The sequence below is a fragment of the Salvelinus fontinalis genome, unplaced genomic scaffold (assembly GCF_029448725.1).
Source record: "Salvelinus fontinalis isolate EN_2023a unplaced genomic scaffold, ASM2944872v1 scaffold_0047, whole genome shotgun sequence".
NCBI lineage: Eukaryota > Metazoa > Chordata > Actinopteri > Salmoniformes > Salmonidae > Salvelinus > Salvelinus fontinalis.
In genome coordinates this window covers 364991-385607 of record NW_026600256.1, presented here as the reverse complement: position 1 = coordinate 385607, position 20617 = coordinate 364991, and positions in this window count along the sequence as shown.

The following is a 20617-nucleotide window of genomic DNA, read 5'->3' as shown; positions in this document are numbered from 1 at the left end:
GAGTAGACAGTAAGACTAGACAGTAAGACTAGACAGTAAGAGTAGACAGTAAGACTAGACAGTAAGAGTAGACAGTAAGAGTAGACAGTAAGACTAGACAGTAAGACTAGACAGTAAGAGTAGACAGTAAGACTAGACAGTAAGACTAGACAGTAAGAATAGACAGTAAAACTAGAGAGTAAGACTAGACAGTAAGAGTAGACAGTAAGACTAGACAGTAAGACTAGACAGTAAGACTAGACAGTAAGAGTAGACAGTAAGAGTAGACAGTAAGACTAGACAGTAAGAGTAGACAGTAAGACTAGACAGTAAGAGTAGACAGTAAGACTAGACAGTAAAACTAGACAGTAAGAGTAGACAGTAAAACTAGAAAGTAAGAGTAGACAGTAAGACTAGACAGTAAGAGTAGACAGTAAGACTAGACAGTAAGACTAGACAGTAAGAGTAGACAGTAAGACTAGACAGTAAGAGTAGAAAGTAAAGCTAGACAGTAAGACTAGACAGTAAAACTAGACAGTAAGAGTAGACAGTAAGACTAGACAGTAAGACTAGACAGTAAGAATAGACAGTAAAACTAGACAGTAAGACTAGACAGTAAAACTAGACAGTAAGAGTAGACAGTAAGACTAGACAGTAAGAGTAGACAGTAAGACTAGACAGTAAGAGTAGAAAGTAAAACTAGACATTAAGAGTAGACAGTAAGACTAGACAGTAAAACTAGACAGTAAGACCAGACAGTAAGAGTAGACAGTAAATCTAGACGTAAAACTAGACGTAAAACTAGACAGTAAAACTAGACAGTAAAGCTAGACAGTAAGACTAGACAGTAAAACTAGACAGTAAAACCAGACAGTAAGACTAGACAGTAAAACTAGACAGTAAGAGTAGACAGTAAAACTAGAAAGTAAAACTAGACAGTAAGACTAGACAGTAAGAGTAGACAGTAAGAGTAGACAGTAAGAGTAGACAGTAAAACCAGACAGTAAGACTAGACAGTAAAACCAGACAGTAAGACTAGACAGTAAAACTAGACAGTAAGACTAGACAGTAAGACTAGACAGTAAGAGTAGACAGTAAGAGTAGACAGTAAGAGTAGACAGTAAAACCAGACAGTAAGACTAGACAGTAAAACTAGACAGTAAGACTAGACAGTAAAACTAGACAGTAAGACTAGACAGTAAAACCAGACAGTAAGACTAGACAGTAAAACTAGACAGTAAAACTAGACAGTAAGAGTAGACAGTAAAACTAGACAGTAAGACTAGACAGTAAGACTAGACAGTAAGAGTAGACAGTAAGACTAGACAGTAAGAGTAGACAGTAAAACTAGACAGTAAGACTAGACAGTAAAACTAGACAGTAAGACCAGACAGTAAAACTAGACATTAAAAGTATAATTATTTACACAATGTGCCCCTTACCTGTCTGTCTAGATTCATTTTGTAAGTATGATGACTAATTCACAGCTACTAAGAAGACGCTGTACAGCAAAATATAGTGACGCCAAAGTTTAGTCACAAATTCTCACACGTTTCCAATCTATACCATCGTGATCAATCATCGTGATTGCTTTTGATCAGAGACTTCATATGCATCTAGAAGGGATGGGGGCTGGGGGTTGAAAATTACCAACTCATTGTAGATATCTCTCTGAATCTAGAAGGGATGGGGGCTGGGGTTGAAAACTACCAACTCACTGTAGATATCTCTCTGAATCTAGAAGGGATGGGGGCTGGGGTTGAAAACTGTCAACTCACTGTAGATATCTCTCTGAATCTAGAAGGGATGGGGGCTGGGGTTGAAAACTGTCAACTCACTGTAGATATCTCTCTGAATCTAGAAGGTATGGGGGCTGGGGTTGAAAACTGTCAACTCACTGTAGATATCTCTCTGAATCTAGAAGGGATGGGGGGACTGGGGTTGAAATCTGTCAACTCACTGTAGATATCTCTCTGAATCTAGAAGGGATGTGGGGGCTGGGGTTGAAAACTGTCAACTCACTGTAGATATCTCTCTGAATCTAGAAGGGACGGGGGCTGGGGTTGAAAACTGCCAACTCACTGTAGATATCTCTCTGAATCTAGAAGGGATGGGGGCTGGGGTTGAAAACTGCCAACTCACTGTAGATATCTCTCTGAATCTAGAAGGGACGGGGACTGGGGTTGAAAACTACCAACTCACTGTAGATATCTCTCTGAATCTAGAAGGGATGTGGGCTGGGGTTGAAAACTGTCAACTCACTGTAGATATCTCTCTGAATCTAGAAGGGACGGGGACTGGGGTTGAAAACTACCAACTCACTGTAGATATCTCTCTGAATCTAGAAGGGATGGGGGCTGGGGTTGAAAACTGTCAACTCACTGTAGATATCTCTCTGAATCTAGAAGGGATGTGGGCTGGGGTTGAAAACGGTCAACTCACTGCAGATATCTCTCTGACTCCAGAAGGGATGTGGGCTGGGGTTGAAAACTGGCAACTCACTGTAGATATCTCTCTGAATCTAGAAGGGATGGTTGTTTTTGTTGAAAACTACCAACTCAGGCCCTCCCAGGTGGCGCAGTGGTCTACAGCACTGCATTGTAGCGCTAGCTGTACCACCAGAGATTCTGAGTTCGAGCCCAGGCTCTGTCGCAGCCGGCCGTGAACGGGAGGCTCATGGGGCGACGCACAATTGGCCCAGCGTCGTCCGGGTTAGGGAGGGTTTGGTCGGCAGGGATATCCTTGTCTCATCGCGCACAAGCGACTCCTGTGGCGGGCCGGGCGCAGTGCAAGCTGACCAGGTGGCTACGTGTAAGGTGTTTCCTCCGACACATTGGTGTGGCTGGCTTCCGGGTTGGATGTGCGTTGTGTCAAGAAGCAGTGCGGCTAGGTTGGGTTGTGTTTCGGAGGACACATGGCTCTCAACCTTTGCCTCTCCCGAGTCCGTACGGGAGCTGCAGCGATGAGACAAGACTGTAACTACCAATTGGATACCACGAAATTAGGGAGAAAAGAAAACTGTCAACTCACTGTAGATATCTCTCTGAATCTAGAAGGGATGTGGGGGCTGGGGTTGAAAACTGTCAACTCACTGTGGATATCTCTCTGAATCTAGAAGGGACGGGGGCTGGGGTTGAAAACTGTCAACTCACTGTAGATATCTCTCTGAATCTAGAAGGGATGTGGACTGGGGTTGAAAACTGTCAACTCACTGTAGATATCTCTCTGAATCTAGAAGGTATGGGGGCTGGGGTTGAAAACTGTCAACTCACTGTAGATATCTCTCTGAATCTAGAAGGTATGGGGGCTGGGGTTGAAAACTGTTAACTCACTGTAGATATCTCTCTGAATCTAGAAGGTATGGGGGCTGGGGTTGAAAACTGTCAACTCACTGTAGATATCTCTCTGAATCTAGAAGGGACGGGACTGGGGTTGAAAACTACCAACTCACTGTGGATATCTCTCTGAATCTAGAAGGGATGGGGGCTGGGGTTGAAAACTGTCAACTCACTGTGGATATCTCTCTGAATTTAGAAGGGACGGGACTGGGGTTGAAAACTGTCAACTCACTGAAGATATCTCTCTGAATCTAGAAGGAACGGGGGCTTTGGTTGAAAACCGTCAACTCACTGTAGATATCTCTCTGAATCTAGAAGGGAGGTGGGGACTGGGGTTTAAAACTTTCAACTCACTGTAGATATCTCTCTGAATCTAGAAGGGAGGTGGGGACTGGGGTTTAAAACTTTCAACTCACTGTAGATATCTCTCTGAATCTAGAAGGGAGGTGGGGACTGGGGTTTAAAACTTTCAACTCACTGTAGATATCTCTCTGAATCTAGAAGGGATGGGGGCTGGGGTTGAAAACTGTCAACTCACTGTAAATATCTCTCTGAATCTAGAAGGGATGGGGGCTGGGGTTGAAAACTGTCAACTCACTGTCAACTCACACTCTCTGAATCTAGACGGGAGGATGGGGGCTGGGGTTGAAAACTGTCAACTCACTGTAGATATCTCTCTGAATCTAGAAGGGATGTGGGGACTGGGGTTGAAAACTGTCAACTCACTGTAGATATCTCTCTGAATCTAGAAGGAACGGGGACTGGGGTTGAAAACTGTCAACTCACTGTAGATATCTCTCTGAATCTAGAAGGGATGGGGGCTGGGGTTGAAAACTACCAAATCACTGTAGATATCTCTCTGAATCTAGAAGGGATGGGGGCTGGGGTTGAAAACTGTCAACTCACTGTGGATATCTCTCTGAATCTAGAAGGGACGGGGGCTGGGGTTGAAAACTGTCAACTCACTGTAGATATCTCTCTGAATCTAGAAGGGATGTGGACTGGGGTTGAAAACTGTCAACTCACTGTAGATTTCTCTCTGAATCTAGAAGGGATGTGGGGACTGGGGTTGAAAACTGTCAACTCACTGTAGATATCTCTCTGAATCTAGAAGGGATGTGGACTGGGGTTGAAAACTGTCAACTCACTGTAGATATCTCTCTGAATCTAGAAGGTATGGGGGCTGGGGTTGAAAACTGTCAACTCACTGTAGATATCTCTCTGAATCTAGAAGGTATGGGGGCTGGGGTTGAAAACTGCTAACTCACTGTAGATATCTCTCTGAATCTAGAAGGTATGGGGGCTGGGGTTGAAAACTGTCAACTCACTGTAGATATCTCTCTGAATCTAGAAGGGACGGGACTGGGGTTGAAAACTACCAACTCACTGTGGATATCTCTCTGAATCTAGAAGGGATGGGGGCTGGGGTTGAAAACTGTCAACTCACTGTGGATATCTCTCTGAATTTAGAAGGGACGGGACTGGGGTTGAAAACTGTCAACTCACTGAAGATATCTCTCTGAATCTAGAAGGAACGGGGGCTTTGGTTGAAAACCGTCAACTCACTGTAGATATCTCTCTGAATCTAGAAGGGAGGTGGGGACTGGGGTTTAAAACTTTCAACTCACTGTAGATATCTCTCTGAATCTAGAAGGGAGGTGGGGACTGGGGTTTAAAACTTTCAACTCACTGTAGATATCTCTCTGAATCTAGAAGGGAGGTGGGGACTGGGGTTTAAAACTTTCAACTCACTGTAGATATCTCTCTGAATCTAGAAGGGATGGGGGCTGGGGTTGAAAACTGTCAACTCACTGTAAATATCTCTCTGAATCTAGAAGGGATGGGGGCTGGGGTTGAAAACTGTCAACTCACTGTCAACTCACACTCTCTGAATCTAGACGGGAGGATGGGGGCTGGGGTTGAAAACTGTCAACTCACTGTAGATATCTCTCTGAATCTAGAAGGGATGTGGGGACTGGGGTTGAAAACTGTCAACTCACTGTAGATATCTCTCTGAATCTAGAAGGAACGGGGACTGGGGTTGAAAACTGTCAACTCACTGTAGATATCTCTCTGAATCTAGAAGGGATGGGGGCTGGGGTTGAAAACTACCAAATCACTGTAGATATCTCTCTGAATCTAGAAGGGATGGGGGCTGGGGTTGAAAACGGTCAACTCACTGTAGATATCTCTCTGAATCTAGAAGGGATGTGAGCTGGGGTTGAAATCTGTCAACTCACTGTAGATATCTCTCTGAATCTAGATGGGATGTGAGCTGGGGTTGAAATCTGTCAACTCACTGTAGATATCTCTCTGAATCTAGATGGGATGTGAGCTGGGGTTGAAATCTGTCAACTCACTGTAGATATCTCTCTGAATCTAGAAGGGATGTGGGGACTGGGGTTGAAAACTACCAAATCACTGTAGATATCTCTCTGAATCTAGAAGGGATGGGGACTGGGGTTGAAAACTGTCAACTCACTGTAGATATCTCTCTGAATCTAGATGGGATGTGAGCTGGGGTTGAAATCTGTCAACTCACTGTAGATATCTCTCTGAATCTAGAAGGGATGGGGGCTGGGGTTGAAAACTACCAACTCACTGTAGATATCTCTCTGAATCTAGAAGGGACGGGGGCTGGGGTTGAAAACTACCAACTCACTGTAGATATCAGCTGACCCTGGTTCCACAGGATATTTAGTGGGTCAAGATCAGTGGAGGCTGGTTGGAGGAGCTATAGGAGGTTATGCTCATTGTAATGGCTGGAATAGAATAAATGGAACAGAGTCAAACATGCGGTGTATATGATGTGTAGGATTCCGTTCCATGTACTCCATTCCAGCCATTACAATGAGCCCGTACCTCCTACCGCTCCTCCCACCAGCCCCCACTGGTCAATATGTGATCATAGGAGATATTCAACATACAGTAAAAAGTTAGTGAAGCAAGTCAAAGTTTGAACACAGCTACTCACAGGTTGATTTGATGTGAGGCCTTGACCTTCTGTCTCTGCATCTAAAGAGGTGGGACGTTCCGTTCCTGCGTCTGTTGCCACATCATCCGAGCCTTGTTTCACAGTGTGTTTAGTGGACCAGGATGTGAACCAGATGACTCTACACATCTCCCCCACTACCTCTCTTTCTGCTTACTAAACTCCTCTCCCTCCATGTTACCCCCTACTACAACAGAGAGAGGGACATATGGTTTCTATCTCTCTACAGTGCTCCCCCCCCCCCCCCCCCATCGCAACTTGAAACATCGTTGTAAAAAAGAGGGGACATAGCTTCCACTTCTAACAGCTTGTCAGATCTAGTAACTCAAGTGAGCTCCCTTAGAGTGGCTAAAACTGGTGCCAACTGACGTAGCCTACTATCCTTCAACCCTTACAACAACAGAAACACATTTCCAGTTTCACATGTGAAAATGCCTGTTTTCACATGTTGAGCTTAAATTTCACAAGTGAAACCATATTTTCACATGTATTCAATTTAGAGTTCACATGTGAACATCGCTTTTTTTCACATGTCAGGAGAATGGCATGATTTCACCTCACATGTGAATTACAGTTTCACGTGTGACATTTTCAGTTTCACATGAACAACACAACGTACTCATGCCTCGTGAGCTTAGTTCTACTGTCGTAGGGGAGAGTGGGGTAAGTTGAGTCATTTTTGGAATTCAGCATCACTACGACAAGGGAAAATATAGTGTTCTCTCTAACAAAGATATCTACAAATATTTCAGGATGTTGTGTATCCCTGGAAATGATCAGAATTAACGTGAACATTGCCGTTTTGAAAACATAGTGTTCTCTTAGTACAACTTGATCATAGGGATAGGGTACGTTGAGCAGCATGGGGTAAGTGGGTGAAGGTGTCCTGTGGATTTTGTTCTCACATGAGGGGAAAATATGTGAAATATTAACATGTGAACCTTGTCTGACTAACGTGTATGACTCATAAAGAAAAAAAAAAATCACTGAACATTTGTTCACTGAAAAATCACATTCACACGTGTCCGAAAACCACAAGTTTTTTTAACGTGATTTTATTATTATTTTTTGCAAGGGAAACTTTCAGTGTAGTTATCCTGAAATGCGTGACTTAGATGATTTGACAAACACAGTGACTAAAGCTTGTCTGGTGCCAACTTGAACTTACAGTATGTAGTAAAGTGAGTAAGAATTTGAATTTATAAATGGAACCCAGTGCCAACTTGAAGTTAGTAACCTACATGTTCAGTTAAGTTGCTCAGAAAACGCTCCATTTAAGTTCTGATGACTTGGGAAAAGTTGGAAGTCTACTATCGTATTATTAAAAGACCACAGTCAGAAACACCACAGGGACTCTGCTGAAAGTGTTATGACTTAAGAACTGGCTAAAAGTATTGTTTGGTCCATTGTAATGTTTTGCTAGCAACAGTCAAACAAGGAGGTGCTTTCCAAGGTCCCTTTCCCATAATACACTAGTGGTATTGTTGTGTCTCTGTGTGCTTCTTTAGATGCCACATTGAATTATTTACTGACTGTTATTTTGTCGTTCCCTCCCTTTATCTAGGCTGCATCCCAAATGGCACCCTATTCCCTACACAGGACCCTATGGACCCTGGTCTAAAGTAGTACACTATAGGGAAGAGTGTGCCATTAGACGTTTACACTGTAAAGTGGAGGTCCAGACAGTTGACTTCCACATAATAAACACTGGGTCGGTTTTAGAGATTTGAAGATAGAATCCATTTGACCGTGACTATGAAGGTAATCTACCTCAAATGTAAGAGGAATCAGATGACCATTAACAGGAACACGCCTCCAGGTTCTGTTGTTTCTCTCTCTGAGATTTCCTCCATTGATCTGAGAACCGATACCCTCAGAACACGTCCCAAAATGACACCCTATTTCATATATAGGGCACTACTTTTGACCAGGACACATAGGCCTCTGGTCAGAAGTAGTGCACTATGTAGGGAATAGGGTGCCAATTGGGACGCACCCCTCTCAGTTGGCCACAGACCAGCTCTCAGTGGCTGCCTGGGTTTCATATGCTGTTTTATAGACGGTTTCATGACGAGGACAGGATAGACTTGTCTCTCCTCTGACACGACTGTTTCCAAAACTTCAGACAGGATTAGTGATGAGATCATTGAAGGCCATTGTAGTTCGGTAGTAAAACAGATCCCATTAGCTCAGAAGAGAAAAGTCCCACGATTCAACTAAACCCCTTGGAACAAACCATTGTGATAATAAAATGCGTTATTCATTCAATCGTAGTACATTCAACAGAGAAAAATCATTATTGAACATTTGGAAATATGAGTTGAGTGCGCCTCAAATAGAAACATCTTCTCTTTATAGTGCACTGTAAAGGGAATGGGCTGCCATTTAAGACACACTCCCTGTGCCTCTTATCTTTCCACCAGAGTGGAAGTGTTTAATCCTGAAGGTGAGACTAGTGATTTACTGTTGATTCTCCCCTGGTCTCCCAGGTCTCCAGACTGTAGCTGTTTAATCCTGAAGGTGAGACTAGTGATTTACTGTTGATTCTCCCCTGGTCTCCCAGGTCTCCAGACTGCTGCTGTTTAATCCTGAAGGTGAGACTAGTGATTTACTGTTGATTCTCCCCTGGTCTCCCAGGTCTCCAGACTGCTGCTGTTTAATCCTGAAGGTGAGACTAGTGATTTACTGTTGATTCTCCCCTGGTCTCCCAGGTCTCCAGACTGCTGCTGTTTAATCCTGAAGGTGAGACTAGTGATTTACTGTTGATTCTCCCCTGGTCTCCCAGGTCTCCAGACTGCTGCTGTTTAATCCTGAAGGTGAGACTAGTGATTTACTGTTGATTCTCCCCTGGTCTCCCAGGTCTCCAGACTGCTGCTGTTTAATCCTGAAGGTGAGACTAGTGATTTACTGTTGATTCTCCCCTGGTCTCTCAGGTCTCCAGACTGTAGCTGTTTAATCCTGAAGGTGAGACTAGTGATTTACTGTTGATTCTCCCCTGGTCTCCCAGGTCTCCAGACTGCTGCTGTTTAATCCTGAAGGTGAGACTAGTGATTTACTGTTGATTCTCCCCTGGTCTCTCAGGTCTCCAGACTGCTGCTGTTTAATCCTGAAGGTGAGACTAGTGATTTATTGTTGATTCTCCCCTGGTCTCCCAGGTCTCCAGACTGCTGCTGTGTCCTGCTGTGAAGCTACGTAGAAGCTAGTTAGGAGAATACATAGCCTACGTACACCCTCCACAGGTACACCCTCCACAGTCTCTGTCTCCTCACTCCTAACAAAATGACCTCTCCTCTGCTGTAACCCTAACTCAGGAGGCCTATGATGAACTGTTTCCTCACCCCTTCTCACCCTAACTCCCCCTAACTCAGGAGGCCTATGATGAACTGTCTCCTCACCCCTTCTCACCACAACTCACCCTAACTCGGGAGGCCTATGATGAACTGTCTCCTCACCCCTTCTCACCACAACTCACCCTAACTCGGGAGGCCTATGATGAACTGTCGCCTCACCCTAACTCACCCCTCCTCAAACCTCCTCAACCAAACCCAACTACTTCTCTCTCCCCTAACCTCCTGCGTGTGTGTGTATGTGTGTGTGTGTGGGTCTGCTTGGGTCAGTCGACCCGCGGTCAGACTGGAAGACTCTGTTTGGCGCTAGCCTTCCTATTTCCCTTCCTTCTTCTCCACCTTCCTCCTCCTCCCTCATCTCTTCTTCTCTTTCCTCCTCCTCGCTCCTCTCTCCTTCTCTTTCCTTCTCTTTCCTCCTCTCTCCTCCTCCCTCCTCTCTCCTCCTCTTTCCTTCTCCTCCCTCCTCTCTCCTTCTCTTTCCTCCTCCTCTCTCCTCTTTCCTCCTCTTTCTTCCTCCTCCCTCCTCTCTCCTCCTCTCTCCTCCTCCTCCTCCTCCTCCTCCTCCTCCTCCTCCTCCTCCTCCTCCTCCTCCTCCTCCTCCTCCTCCTCTCCTCCTCCCTCCTCCTTCCTCCTCCTCCCTTCTCTCTCCTCCTCTCTCCTCCTCTTTCCTCCTCCCTCCTCTTTCCTCCTCCCTCCTCTTTCCTTCCTCCCTCCTCTTTCCTTCCTCCTCCTCCCTTCTCTCTCCTTCTCTCTCCTTCTCTTTCCTCCTCCCTCCTTCTCTTTCCTCCTCTCTCCTCCTCCCTCCTCTCTCCTCCTCTTTCCTTCTCCTTCCTCCTCCTCCCTCTTCTCTCCTTCTCTTTCCTCCTCCTCTCTCCTCTTTCCTCCTCTTTTCTACTCCTCCCTCCTCCTCATTCCTCCTCCTCCCTCATCCCTCCCTCCTCCGCCTCCTCCATCCTCCTCTTTCCTCCTCCTCCCTCCTCTCTCCTCCTCTCTCCTCCTCCTCCTCTCTCCTCCCTCCTCTCTCCTCCTCTCTCCTCTCTCCTCCTCTTTCCTTCCTCTTCCTTCTCCTTCCTCCTCCTCCCTCCTCTTTTCTTCTCTTTCCTCCTCTGCCTCTTACATAACAATAACGAGGCCATATACAGGGGGTACCGGTGCCGAGTTGACGTGCGGGGGTACAGGTTTGTCGAGGTAATGTGTACATGTAGGTCGGGGTACAGGTTAGTCAAGGTAATGTGTACATGTAGGTCGGGGTACAGGTTAGTCGAGGTAATGTGTACATGTAGGTCGGGGTACAGGTTAGTCAAGGTAATGTGTACATGTAGGTCGGGGTACAGGTTAGTCAAGGTAATGTGTACATGTAGGTCAGGGTACAGGTTAGTCGAGGTAATGTGTACATGTAGGTCGGGGTACAGGTTAGTCAAGGTAATGTGTACATGTAGGTCGGGGTACAGGTTAGTCAAGGTAATGTGTACATGTAGGTCGGGGTACAGGTTAGTCGAGGTAATGTGTACATGTAGGTCGGGGTACAGGTTAGTCGAGGTAATGTGTACATGTATTTCGGGGTACAGGTTAGTCAAGGTAATGTGTACATGTAGGTCGGGGTACAGGTTAGTCAAGGTAATGTGTACATGTAGGTCGGGGTACAGGTTAGTCAAGGTAATGTGTACATGTAGGTCGGGGTACAGGTTAGTCGAGGTAATGTGTACATGTAGGTCAGGGTACAGGTTAGTCAAGGTAATGTGTACATGTAGGTCGGGGTACAGGTTAGTCAAGGTAATGTGTACATGTAGGTCGGGGTACAGGTTAGTCAAGGTAATGTGTACATGTAGGTCGGGGTACAGGTTAGTCAAGGTAATGTGTACATGTAGGTCGGGGTACAGGTTAGTCGAGGTAATGTGTACATGTAGGTCGGGGTACAGGTTAGTCAAGGTAATGTGTACATGTAGGTCGGGGTACAGGTTAGTCAAGGTAATGTGTACATGTAGGTCGGGGTACAGGTTAGTCGAGGTAATGTGTACGTGTAGGTCGGGGTACAGGTTAGTCGAGGTAATGTGTACATGTAGGTCGGGGTACAGGTTAGTCGAGGTAATGTGTACATGTAGGTCGGGGTACAGGTTAGTCAAGGTAATGTGTACATGTAGGTCAGGGTACAGGTTAGTCGAGGTAATGTGTACATGTAGGTCGGGGTACAGGTTAGTCAAGGTAATGTGTACATGTAGGTCGGGGTACAGGTTAGTCAAGGTAATGTGTACATGTAGGTCGGGGTACAGGTTAGTCAATGTAATGTGTACATGTAGGTCGGGGTACAGGTTAGTCAAGGTAATGTGTACATGTAGGTCGGGGTACAGGTTAGTCAAGGTAATGTGTACATGTAGGTCAGGGTACAGGTTAGTCAGGTAATGTGTACATGTAGGTCGGGGTAAAGTGCCCATGCAGAGATAATAAACAGCAAGTAGCAGCAGTGTAAAAACAAAGGGGTGTCAGTGTAAATAGTCCGGGGGGCCATTTGATTCATTGTTCAGCAGTCTTATGGCTTGGGGGTATTTGTATTTAATATGGATTCCCATTAGCTGTTTTTTAAATCTAGTTTTACTGCTGGCATGTGTTACTTGATGTGGAATAGAGTTCCATGTAGTCATGGGTCTATGTCGTACTGTGAGCCTCCCATAGTCTGTTCTGGACTTGGAGACTGTGAAGAGACCTCTGGCGGCATGTCTTGTGGGGTGTGCATGGGTGACCGAGCTGTGTGCCAGTAGTTCAAACAGACAGCTCGGTGCATTCAACATCTCTCACAAATACCTCCCACAAATACTCCGCTTTGAGCCAGGAGAGATTAACATGCATATCATTAATGTTAGTGCTCTGTGTACATCAAAGGGCCAGCCGTGCTGCCCTGTTCTGAGCCAATTGCAATTTTCCTATTTGTGGCACCTGACCACACGACTGAACAGTAGTCCAGATGCAACATAACTAGGGCCTGTAGGACCTGCCTTGTTGACAGTGCTGTTAAGAATGCATAGCAGCGCTTTATAGTAGACAGACTTCTCCCCATCCTAGCTACTGTTGTATCAATATATTTTGACCATGACAGTTTACAATCCAGGGTTACTCCAAGCAGTTTAGTCTCCTCAACTTGCTCAATTTCCACATTATTCATTACAAGATTTAGTTGAGGTTTAGGGTTTAGTGAATGATTTGTCCCAAATACAATGCTTTTAGCTTTTAAAATACTTAGGACTAACATACTCCTTGCCACTCCTTCTGAAACTAACTGCAGCTCTTTGTTAAGTGTTGCTGTCATTTCAGTCGCTGTGGTAGCTGACGTGTATAGTGTTGAGTCATCCGCATAGATGGACACAGTGGCATGTCGTTAGTAAAGATTGAAAAGAAGTAAGGGGCCTAGACAGCTGCCCTGGGGAATTCCTTTTTTCTTTCTTCTTACCTGTTCTATATCTTTTTCCAGCAACAGACAATGATCTATAGTGCTTCTACACCTGCATTGCTTGCTGTTTGGGGTTTTAGGCTGGGTTTCTGTACAGCACTTCGAGATATTAGCTGATGTACGAAGGGCTATATAAAATAAACTTGATTTGATTTGATTTAATGTCAAAAGCCGCACTGAAGTCTAACAAAACAGCCCCCACAATCTTTTTATCATCAATTTCTCTCGGCCAATCATCGGTAATTTGTGTAAGTGCTGTGCTTGTTGAATGTCCTTCTCTATAAGTGTGCTGAAAGTCTGTTGTCAATTTCTTTACTGTAAATTAACATTGTATCTGCTCATACAGATTTTTTCTCCAAAAGTTTACTTAAGGTTGGTAACAGGCTGATTGGTCGGCTATTTGAGCCAGTTAAGGGGGCTTTACTATTCCTAGGTAGGGGAATAACTTTTGATTCCCTCCAGGCCTGAGGGCACACACTTTTTAGTTGGCTTAAATTAAAAGTATGGCAAATAGGAGTGGTAATATCGTCCGCTATTATCCTCAGTAATTTTCCATTCAAGTTGTCAGACCCAGGTGGCTTGTCGTTGTTGAGAGACAACAATCATTTTTTCACCTCTTCCACGCTTACTTTACCGAATTCAAAGTTACAATGCTTGTCTTTCTTAATTTGGTCGGATATACTTGGATGTGTAGTGTCAGTGTTTGTTGCTGGCATGTCATGCCTAAATTTGCTAATCTTGCCAATTAAAAAATTATTAAAGTAGTTTGCAATATCAGTGGGTTTTGTGATGAATGAGCCATCTGATTCAATAAATGATGGAGCTGAGTTTGCCTTTTTGCCCAAAAATTAATTTAAGGTGCTCCAAAGCTTTTTACTCTCATTCTTTATGTCATTTATCTTTGTTTCATAGTATAGTTCCATCTTCTTTTTATTCAGTTTAGTCACATGATTTCTCAATTTGCAGTATGTTTGCCAATCGGTTGTACAGCCAGACCTATTTGCCATCTCGTTTGCCTCATCTCTCTCAACCATTTTTCAATTCCTCATCAAACCACAGGGGTATAACAGTTTCTACAGTCATTTTCTTAATGGGTGCTGCTTATTAGTAACTGGGATAAGCAATTTCATAAATGTGTCAAGTGCAACGTCTGGTTGCTCTTCATTACACACCATAGATCAACAAATATTCTTCACATCAACAACATAGGAATCACTACAAAACTTATTGTATGACCTCTTATACACAATATTAGGCCCAGCCTTTGGAACTTTCCTAGATATGGCTACTATATTGTGATCACTACATCCGATGGATTTGGATACTGCTTTAAAAAAATAAAAAAATGCAGCATTCGTAGAGTTATGATCAATACATGTTGATGATTTGATTCCTGTACTGTTTGTAACTACCCTGGTAGGTTGATTGATAACCTGAACCAGGTTGCAGGCGCTAGTTATAGTTTGAAGCTTTCTCTTGACTGGGCAGTCTGATGAAAGCCAGTCGATAGTTAAATCACCCAGAAAGTATACATCTCTATTCATCTCACATACATTATCAAGCATTTCACACATGTTATCCAGCTACGGACTGTTAGCTCTTGGTGGTCTACAGCAGCTTCCCACCAGAATGGGCTTTAGTTGAGGCAGATGAACCTGTAGCCATATTATTTAAACAGTATTTAACATGAGATCCTCTCTAAGCTTTACAGGAATGTGGTTCTGAATATAAACAGCCACAACTCCACCTTTGGCATTTTTGTATCTTTATAACCATATATTGCTACCACTGTATTATCAAAGGTATTATCTAAGTGAGTTTCAGAGATTGTCAGAATATGAATGTCATCTGTTACTAGCAAATTATTAATTTCATGAACCTTGTTTCTTCAGCTACATATGTTAACATGGGCTATTTTGAGCATGGGCTATTTTATTTTTAACACTTTTCTGGGATGCTATTAGTGCAGGCTGAGCTGCACACAGTGGATTTCCTACTAGGGCTCAACCAACTCAGTGCTAACACTATTACTCTGCTTCATAGGCACATGATTACTGCGTACATTAGCTGTAGGACCAGCAGAGGCATTCAGGGCAGTAAGAGGGACATAAATTAGGCTACTTACATTGTGTCGTCCAATGCCCCTAGGATAATGTACATTTGTTGTAGCATTATGAAAACTCAGCGACATAATGGTGGAGATTAAATGAGCTGGATGACAAAGCATGACAAAGCAAAAATATTTTTTTACAAATTTTAGCAAATTTATTAGAATAAAAAAATCCTGAAACATCACATTTACATAAGTATTTAGACCCTTTACTCAGTACTTTGTTGAAGCACCTTTGGCAGAAATTACAGCCTTGAGTGTTCTTGGGTATGACGCTACAAGCTTGGCACACCTGTATTTGTAGAGTTTCTCCCATTCTTCTCTGCAGATCCCCTCAAGCTCTGTCAGGTTAGATGGGGAGCATCGCTGTACAGCTATTTTCAGGTCTCTCCAGAGATGTTCGATCGGGTTCAAGTCCAGGCTCTGGCAGGGCCACTCAAGGACAATCAGAGACTTGTCCCGAAGCCACTCCAACGTTGTCTTGGCTGTGTGCTTAGGGTTGTTGTCCTGTTGGAAGGTGAATCTTCGCCCCAGTCTGAGCTCTTGAGAGCTCTGGAGCAGGTTTTCATCAAGGATCTCTCTGTACTTTGCCCCGTTCGTCTTTCCCTCGATCCTGACTAGTCTCCCAGTCCCTGCCGCTGAAAAACATCCCCACAGCATGATGCTGACACCACCATGCTTCACCGTAGGGATGGTGCCAAGTTTCCTCCAGAAATGACATTTGGCATTCAGGCCAAGAGTTTAATCTTGGTTTTATCAGACCACAGACTCTTGTTTCTCATGGTCTGAGAGTCCTTTAGGTGCCTTTGTTTTGTATTTTTCTCTCAATTTCAATTACAATCTTGTCTCATCGCTGCTCGGGAGAGGCTAAGGTTGAGTCATGCATCCTCCGAAACATGACCCGCCAAACCGCGTACCTTAACACCCGCCCGCTCTGTCAGACTGACCATCGGATTCTTGGTCACTTCCCTGACCAAGGCCCTTCCCCCTCCCCGATTGCTCAGTTTGGCCCGGGGGCCAGCTCAAGGAAGAGTCTTGGTTGTTCCAAACTTATTCCATTTAAGAAGGAAGAGGCCACTGTGTTATTGGGGACCTTCAATGCTGCAGAAATGTTTTGGTGCCCTTCCCCAGATCCTCCTTCGACCTCATGGCTTGGTTTTATGCTGACAGGCACTGTCAACTGTAGGACCTTATATAGACCGGTGTGTGAATTTCCAAATCATGTCCAATTAATTGAATTTACCACGGGTGGACTCCAATCAAGTTGTCTAAAAAATATCAAAGATGATCTATGGAAACAGGATGCAACTGAGCTCAATTTTGAGTCTTATAGCAAAGGGTCTGAATACTTATGTAAGTAAGGCGTTTCTGTTTTTTTATTTTTTACATTCGCAAAAATGTCGAAAAACCTGTTTTTGCGTCGTCATTATGGGGTATTGTGTGTAGATTGATGAGTAAAAAATGTATTAATCCATTTTAGAATATGGCGGTAACATAACAAAATGTAGAAAATATCAAAGGGTCTGAATACTTTTAGAATGCACTGTATCCGTCCTGTATTCTGTTTCAATCAAAGCACGTTCTGCCTCGTGCGCTGTTGAGTTGTGGCCACATTATAATCTTTTGGGATTATTCAACTAACCATTGTAAAATCTCATAAGAAATTAGGTGGTTTTCTTTTGTGTGTAACATTAAGGTTATACTATCATTGTGATCTTCCAAAACATTGGTTCAGCCTTGATCTAACTTTACTAAACCAGCACCATTGTGAGAAGTGGTGCTCCGTTGTGCTCCGGTGTGCTCCAGCAGCACCACACCCCTGCCGTCCGCTGCATCGACTGAGCAGTTGAATCATAACCTACTCTTGCTGAAGAAATGAGAGACCATGTGTGGCTGTTTTAAGAAAACCTCAATATGCCTCCCGAGTGGCACAGCGATCTAAGGCACTACATCGCAGTGCTAGAGGCATCACTACAGACCCGGGTTCGATCCCAGGCTCTGTCGCAGCTGGCCGCGACCGGGAGACCCATGAGGCAGCGCACAATTGGCCCAGGGTCGTCCGGGTTAGGGGAGGATTTGGCCGGCCGGGATGTCCTTGTCCCATCGTGCTCTAGCGACTCCTTGTGGCGGGCTGGGCGCATGCACGCTGAATCGTGTGGCCAGTTGTATGGTGTTTCCTCTGACACATTGGTGCGGCTGGCTTCCGGGTTAAGCGGACAGGTCTTAAGAAGCGTGGTTTGGCGGGTCATGTTTCGGAGGACGCATGACTCGACCTTTACCCCTCCCGAGCCTTGCAACGATGAGACAAGATCGTAATTAGATCACAATTGGGTGTCATGAAATTGGGGAGAAAAAGTGGGTAAAAAGAAATACCCTAGTTGATCAGTAAAATCTATGGAAAGCTCAGACATCCTCTATGTCCCCTGAATCATAAATCATACCGATCAGTTTGTGCTTCATCACAACCAACATTCACCAGTTCAGATTTATGTTCGCTAATACTTTAGAAACATGATTTTCTTGAAATGTCTCTGTGGGACTCGCTGAGTGGGTCCAGACCATTCTGAACCAATTAATGGCAGGGAGGGTTTAGTACAACATCGCAGGCACTACACGACTACAATACTGAACATCTGTTGGCAATAGAGAGTAGAACTCAATAAATAAATCAAAGCCTTCCCCTCGTTCCCTGGGACATCCTGGTCCTTCAGAAGAGGTTTCTATTTGGGTAACGGTGCCAGAGATTAGAGGAAAAATGACTTTTTAATGCCTTTTTCATGGCGTACGTCCCAAATGGCACCCTATTGTCTATATAGTACACTACTTTCTACCTATGGGCCCTGGTCAAAAGAAGTTCACTAGAAATGGAATACGGTGCTCAGCTCAGCTCCTGCTACCTTTAGCCTAGTCTCATAGCTAGCTAGCTAGTGGATGCTAGATTTGGTTCTGGGGGGGAGTACTATAGTGGATGGTGAAAAGGAAAGAGTGCATGAACTCCTCAGTTGTAGGTAATTAAGCTGAGTAGATTCAGGGTTTTAGGTTTCTTCTCCCTGAAGTGGCTCAACAAACTCCGTGTGTGTGTGTGTGTGTGTGTGTGTGTGTGTGTGTGTGTGTGTGTGTGTGTGTGTGTGTGTGTGTGTGTGTGTGTGTGTGTGTGTGTGTGTGTGTGTGTGTGTGTGTGTGTGTGTGTGTGTGTGTGTGTGTGTGTGTGTGTGTGTGTGTGTGTGTGTGTGTGTGTGTGTGTGTGTGGTTCTCCTGAGTAGTCTCTATGCACACTGCTGTAACAGAGTTTACAAGTATCAACGGGCCTGGCCAGCCGGCTGACAATAAGATGCATTAGCTAGTGGTTTATGTTCAACACTTATACACCCTCAGGCCCTCTTAATCCACCATACAGAGAGGGTAGTCTCTCTAAATCCACCAGTCAGAGAGGGTAGTCTCTCTAAATCCATCAGTCAGAGAGGGTAGTCTCTCTAAATCCATCAGTCAGAGAGGGTAGTCTCTCTAAATCCATCAGTCAGAGAGGGTAGTCTCTCTAAATCCATCAGTCAGAGAGGGTAGTCTCTCTAAATCCATCAGTCAGAGAGGGTAGTCTCTCTTAATCCACCATAGAGAGAGGGTAGTCTCTCTAAATCCACCAGTCAGAGAGGGTAGTATCTCTAAATCCACCAGTCAGAGAGGGTAGTCTCTCTAAATCCATCAGTCAGAGAGGGTAGTCTCTCTAAATCCATCAGTCAGAGAGGGTAGTCGCTCTAAATCCACCAGTCAGAGAGGGTAGGGTCTCTAAATCCATCAGTCAGAGAGGGTAGTATCTCTAAATCCACCAGTCAGAGAGGGTAGTCTCTCTAAATCCATCAGTCAGAGAGGGTAGTCTCTCTAAATCCATCAGTCAGAGAGGGTAGTCTCTCTAAATCCACCAGTCAGAGAGGGTAGTCTCTCTAAATCCACCAGTCAGAGAGGGTAGTCTCTCTGAATCCACCAGTCAGAGAGGGTAGTATCTCTAAATCCACCAGTCAGAGAGGGTAGTATCTCTAAATCCACCAGTCAGAGAGGGTAGTCTCTCTAAATCCACCAGTCAGAGAGGGTAGTCTCTCTAAATCTACCATACAGAGAAGGTAGTCTCTCTAAATCCACCAGTCAGAGAGGGTAGTCTCTCTAAATCCATCAGTCAGAGAGGGTAGTCTCTCTAAATCCATCAGTCAGAGAGGGTAGTCGCTCTAAATCCACCAGTCAGAGAGGGTAGTCTCTCTAAATCCACCAGTCAGAGAGGGTAGTCTCTCTAAATCCACCAGTCAGAGAGGGTAGTCTCTCTAAATCCACCAGTCAGAGAGGGTAGTCTCTCTAAATCCACCAGTCAGAGAGGGTAGTCTCTCTAAAACCACCCGTCAGATTGGGTAGTCTCTCTAAATCCATCAGTCGGAGAGGGAAGTCTCTCTAAATCCATCAGTCAGAGAGGGTAGTCTCTCTAAATCCACCAGTCAGAGAGTGTAGTCTCTCTAAATCCACCATTCAGAGAGGGTAGTCTCTCTAAATCCACCCGTCAGAGAGGGTAGTCTCTCTAAATCCACCAGTCAGAGAGGGTAGTCTCTCTAAATCCACCAGTCAGAGAGGGTAGTCTCTCTAAATCCACCAGTCAGAGAGGGTAGTCTCTCTAAATCCACCAGTCAGAGAGGGTAGTCTCTCTAAATCCACCAGTCAGAGAGGGTAGTCTCTCTAAATCCACCAGTCAGAGAGGGTAGTCTCTCTAAATCCACCAGTCAGAGAGGGTAGTCTCTCTAAATCCACCAGTCAGAGAGGGTAGTCTCTCTAAATCCACCAGTCAGAGAGGGTAGTCTCTCTAAATCCACCAGTCAGAGAGGGTAGTCTCTCTAAATCCACCAGTCAGAGAGGGTAGTCTCTCTAAATCCACCATTCAGAGAGGGTAGTCTCTCTAAATCCACCCGTCAGAGAGGGTAGTCTCTCTGGTGTACTAACAGACTCCTGACCTGCGTCAAAGGGAAGATTAAGTAGCATTTAGGCTACTGATTTCTGTAATTTATTGGCAAGGACACATTGTATCAGCTAGTGTGTGTGTGTGTGCGCGTGTGTGTGTGCGCGTACACGTGAGTGTGCGTGTGCGTGTGTGTGTGTCAGACAGATTATGACGTGGGTATCTATTGCAGGCTTTAGACATTGTATTATTTGAAGGCTGGAAAGCTTGACGGCCTGTTTGTCAGTTAGAAAAGGTTGTTCTCTCTTTTCAAGACTTTGAGTTCTTCCAAGAGCTTAGCATCAGAAGAACATCAAATCCCATTTGAGCGCTACAGACTTCAATTATGAAAATCCACTCAGTTACTTACAATATTCCCAGAAGATTCCATAACATTCCATCACGATTTCCGTACGGTTATGACCTAAGGTCACATCACA